The following is a 6,179-nucleotide window of genomic DNA, read 5'->3' on the forward strand; positions in this document are numbered from 1 at the left end:
TCTTCAAAGTGTACCACAATTGGCCAACTCTTTCAACAGTGGTCTCCACATCACGTGAAGAAATTTATAATAAATGTCACGTGTCAGTGAACAACCATTCATAAAAAAAAATACTATTATTTTCATTAAAATAGGAGAAAATATTTTCATTGATGCTTTACGCACAAAATGTAGGTAATGCATCACTGGAAACATGAATTGCATTTCATATTCTCTTATTTCCAAGTCATGGTAGGGAACCCGCACGAGGCACTGGATCTGCTTTTGTTGTTCTCTTAGTAAAAACTGCTGGAGGAGGGATAATGATATGGGAGGAGGGGGCAATGTTCTCGTGATACTTTAAAAGATTGAAAAATATCTAAAGTGTACCTAAACCTTGTTGCTGATCATGTCCACCTGTAATGTTGAATTTCCATCCTGGTGTACGTGTCTTCAAAGGCAATAAATAATGAAGCAATCTTACGTATTCGCGTTGTTCTTAATTGGTTTCAAGGGCTTCACAATGACTCTAGTTATATTTCTTCGTCCAGCACGGTCACCTGATCTCAATCTGATTAAGCAACTTTGGTTTGGCTTGTTTTGGATTTTGCGCAAAGCAACACAAGGGCTATCTCCGCTGGCCGTCCCTAATTTGGCAGTGGAAGACTAGAGGGAAGGAAACTAGTCATCACCACCCATCGCCAGCCCTTGGGCTACTCTCTTATCAACCAATAGTGGGATTAACCGTCACATGATAACGTCAAGACAGCTGAAAGGACAAGCATGTTTGGTGGGACGAACCCGCGACCCTCAGTTTGGGAGTCAATCGCCCTAACCATTTGGCTATGGCGGGCCTTAAACAACTTTAGAACGAACTTGAAGGCCGCATTCGCCACCATAACCCTCTGCCAACAACCATGAACGAATTGCAGCCAAAACTTCTCGATGAACGAGCTACAATCGGCCAAACTTCCTTAAGACATGTTACGGATGGTATGACACTTTAAACTCAGACTTTATGGCAGCAAAAGATGGTCAATCAGTAAAACAATATGCATAATTTAGTTTAGTTCTTTGTTTCCACAAGATATAACTGGATGTAGTTAAGTTGTAAAGTAAGAGTAAATTCTCCTCTCCAAGCTCTATTGTAGGGCTATAACAAGGGTTAACCTTAACATCACACTTAAACTAGAAAACCAAATTACAAAAAAATACGTATTTCATTTATCTTTAATAAAATTGAATTGTTGAAAATCTTTAAAACACGTAACTATTTAAAGAACCCTTATAGTTTTAAACAGTATTTTGCTTGCAATAAAAGACTTTTAATATATGTAACAAACTAAATTTTCGAAACTATTTCGCATAGCATTGAAGTAAACAATTATAATTACTGTCCAGCACTTTTTATTAAGTTAACAAAACTAAAACTAGAGACAGATCTTATTTCTATGAGTTACGTTTGATTCTGTAATATATTAATGTAATTCACAACATTTCACGAAATATGATTTCTTGTCATTCTATTTTTTCAAGATGGCCGGGTGGGTAGTACGCTCGACTCGCATTCGGTGTGTCGCGAGTTCGATTATAGTTCCTGAGCGTGCTCGCCCTTTCAGCCGTGGGGGCGTTATAATGTGACGGTTATTTCCACTTTTCGTTGGTAAAAAAGAGTAGTCTGGCGGCAGATGGTGTACACTAGCCTGCCTTCCTTCTAGGCTATCACTTCTAAATAAAAGATAGCCTTCGAGTAGTTTTGCGCCCAAATTCCAAAAACAAACAAACAAAATATTTGAGATGCCATTAATACAAGGGTGCCACCAAGCGGAAGAAAATTCGCAATCAGCGCAATTGGCGAAAACTCTTAACGCATGGAAAAATAATTATAAAATTCAGTCCCTGTACTTATTTTTCGTGTCATAAATTATACTAAATATATATATATCTTCAAGTGATAACAGGACAGTCAGTGAAACTTTTAAGAGTTCAAGTTAAACCACTTTAGATAAGCAGTGTACAGCAGCAGCAACAACAACAAAAAATCACAAACTCCTTCGTTATTTGATACAACTAAACGCTACATCTGTCTTATTTGTATACGTTTATGTTCATTATTATGTCAGTTCAAATAGTATTAGAAAATGAATTTATTTTTCAGGTATCTCGCACTTAAAATATTTGTAACGAAATAAAAAACGAATATCAACATTTTAAAGCCACAGGATATCAAAACAAAATAAAATGGTGAGAATTGCTTGTTACAGAAATAACTCAAATAAGCGGAAAATGAAAGAAACAGTTTTAATAAAACAAATAAACGTTGATGAACAAAAATAAATGAATGAGACTAGTTTTTCTCCGGCATGGCCAAGTGGTTAAGGCGCTCGACTCGTAATCTGAGGGTCGCGGGTTCAAATCCCCATTATACCAAAACATGCCAACTTCCGTCAACTAAATCAGATCAGGGAATTTGGGGGCATATCATCTGCTGATGGCGCCCTCGCAACTAAAAAAAAAATGTCAGGTACACGTGACTATACACTGTGGCGAAACGGTGTGTACGGTCTTAATTTTATTTTGATCTCGTTTTTAGATGTTTTCTTCATCGAACAGCACAATAAATCCTACAAAAGCAACAATTAGACAAATAATCTATGTTCTTCCAAATGTGCTGCCCGTGTTTACGTTTCATTAAATAAGAATTTGGAATAATAAAATAACTGAAAGCATGATATTTACGTGAACAGGAATATTTGACATAAATTTAAATCTATGATTTATTGATAAAAGGTTGGTGAAAACATACATTTAGGTGTTTAATAAGTTTGTTTGTTTGCAGTTCAGCACACAGCTACACAATGGGCCATCTGGGCTGTGCTCACCACGGGTATCGAAAACCGATTTTTAGCGTTGTAAGTTCGAAGAGATACCACTGTGCCACTGAGAGGCTAGGTTTTTTATAATACCAATAAAAATGTCTTCCTAATTTGAAAGATGTATGTTCTTGAAAAAAATGTATTATCCCATGGTCATTCCTACACTGAGCTCTTATTAACACTTATTTATCAACCCATGTTCACCCTACAATGATCTCTTCTTAATACTTGTTTGTCAACCCATGATCATCCCTACACTGAGTTCCTCTTAATAGTCCCCAGATGGGTCAACGGTAAGCTTTCAGGCTAACAACGATGGATTCTGGGGTTCGGCTCCTAGCGATGAACAGATCGCTCATTGTGTACCATTGCACTAAAACAACAACACTCTTCTTGACACATTCCTGTCTTAACCATTTCTCACGTTTATAATGGATTTTAAAAACCGAGGGAGAGGGGGGGGTAATATTTAATTTATTTCGAGGTTTCATACTTTTTCGAGTTTTCTTCTACATAAATCTAAGGTAAATATTTTTATGACATTTATCATATTATTTTGAAATAATTCAAATGGCACACCCCAACCAAAAGATGGCAATATTTTCTGTGAAAAGTTGTTTCGGTGCTCTGTAAGGTTATGTTAAAATAGCGAATCTTTTTGTTTTCAATTAAGTAGAACGTATTTAACGTTTTTCTTTCCAGATAAGCCTTTAAAACCTGAAAAGCAGGTCGATAACACTCTATTACCTGTTCACTTACACAAGGTCTAGTGCTGAAACGTTAATAAGTTAAAAGGGATAAAGCGAAATTTACGTCTTGTTGTTTTTTCAATTTAAGTATTCTATGTTTGAAGTCACGGAGGTGCTGTAAACTTAACGAAACTTTTTTATTGCTAAGTTAACAACATGAATATTATTACCTAGTAATAAATATATTGTTGGGATTTTTATTTTTAGTCCTTTTTAGTATCAAATGAGTAACTGGATTTAATTTTATTCAAAGTAATTTATTTTGAATAAAATGTTTGTTTGTAATTATGCACAAAGCTACACAAGGGCTATCTGTGCTCTGCCCACCACGGGTATCGAAACCCGGTTTCTAGCGTTGTAAGTCCGCAGACATACCGCTATGCCACTGGGGGTTTCAACAAAATACAAACTTTAATTCATAGATCTTCTTAAGTTCTACACTATTTGTTTAGTTATTTTAATTTGATTGATTGCGTTTTATGTCAACTAAAAAAGGTTATTATTCTGAACTATTAATAACATTAGTTTGCTCAAATTAAAACCGAATATTTAATCGACAAAATTAGAAAAGAAAGATTGACTTTCTTATAATAAAGCTGCTGAGCACTGGCGTTATTTAACTTACTCAATGCATCACACTCCAGGATGTCCAGTTTAACAGCTGGTTACACGCGGATGATTGGTAATTGAAGGCTTCGCGCAAGGCACAGTAACTATTAAGTTTAAGTGAACTTCCTGAAATGTTTATATGGAACACAATACATAAATAAAATTTACACTAATTATTTCAAAATGTAACAGCTTTTGCAACGAGAAAAATGAGATACACTTTAAGCGCGTGCAGTTTGGAAACCGTTTCTCTAATGTCACTATTAGCGTTTCATTTTCCGCTGACATTTTGCGTAGAACTCGTATTAAAATATATTCAGAAAGTGTTGATTTTAATAGCCAAAGTATAAATTCTCATGACGACATATATATAACAAATGTTTTAAACACAGTAGCCTGATAAAACCTTATTTTCTGCGCAAGTTTTAATTTTTTTCATCCTATTCGAGGTTCTTTTAAATGAAACAAGTGGTCCAGCGATTAAAAAAATAATAATCAACTAAGATCCCAGGTGGCAGTGCTAAACATATCTCAAGTACTTCACATCAACTTGGTGTACAATTGATTTGTATAAGTTATACCTTCAAACCTACTTTCTGGTATATCACGAGGAGTTTAGAAAGGTTTTGGAAATACCTTCAAGTTCCAAGTTTCATGGAGATGTTAGTATGTTAGAACTCCATCTGTAATGGTCAAATATAGTGAAACAAAAACGATAAAAATTATCTGTAGTTCGAGCAAGCAGCTTCTGTTATATGTTTAGGAATAAATTACGAAAAGGGTAGTTTTGTTTTCTTTTGTTGTTAAACTCAAAGCCACACAATGGACTATGTGTGCTGTACCCATCACAAGTATCGAAACCCGATTTTTAGGGGTTTAAGCCGCCAGAATTACAACTTAGCCAGTAAAAAAAGAAATTGATATGTTAGTTATTTAAGTGCAAAGCCGCATTGGGCTAACTGCTGTGCCGACCGACGGAATCGAATCTCGGATTTCAGCGTTGTAAGTCTGTAAACGTACCACTTACCACTGGTGGACACGAAAACGGTCCGTCTCGATATTTACATTGTGTAAGTAGTCTTTATTTAATAAGTAGTAGCCTTTTTCTAAAAAACATGTATATTTTTTCTTGGATTCGAACACGATATATTTTGATATTTTTATCGAAATTATTCAACATGTTAATCAAGAATATATTTTTTATTGTGAACGGACGATATTTGATATTAACCTCATTTTTGATGAACTGTTTAGATGTAAAGACGTTTGACATTCACCGAAATAACTACACGTTATACTAGTAACACTTGGAAATTCAATACAAGGTTGCATGATTCCGTGAAGAGCTGGTTTGTGGTGAATTAACAAACTTGATAAGGAAGGTCCACAGATGTTCAGATGTCACACTTTTCCTCTTTGTATTAATATTGCATATGATTTTATAATGCTAGTAAAAATGAAACTCATTAAAAACTCGTTTTATTTGTTGTGATTAAGCTTAGGATTTCAGTTCTCAGGAGTTTAATTGATTACTCAGGGATTTATTTGGGGCTAATACCTAGTTGAAGTTACGCAATGTGCTGCCATCTGTCGAATCTTTATATATATTTACAGACATTTAAGTCTATGTTTGTTCGATTTTTAAAACTCTTATAAAAACAGTACTTTTAATGTAGATATTTTATCAATAAATGCAAATCTTTTTTACCTGTATACTTTGAAATAACTTAAAGTCCAGATTAGGCTTACTTTTTGTGTACTGAGATTTGTCGTCTGCTGTAATGTGGAAACCTTTTGTTACGCATTATAATTTCAAATAGCCTGAAATTGAGTTAACTGATAATTTAAATTTAGTGATTAAATTGTCCTTTGGATTTAGTAGTTAAGTGAAAGCGGATATATAGTCAGTTTATGATATTTGCCAATAAGATTGATACACACAGTTTTCTTGTTTAACAAAATACGT

This window comes from Limulus polyphemus, unplaced genomic scaffold, assembly GCF_000517525.1.
Source record: "Limulus polyphemus unplaced genomic scaffold, Limulus_polyphemus-2.1.2 Scaffold1322, whole genome shotgun sequence".
Lineage (NCBI taxonomy): Eukaryota > Metazoa > Arthropoda > Merostomata > Xiphosura > Limulidae > Limulus > Limulus polyphemus.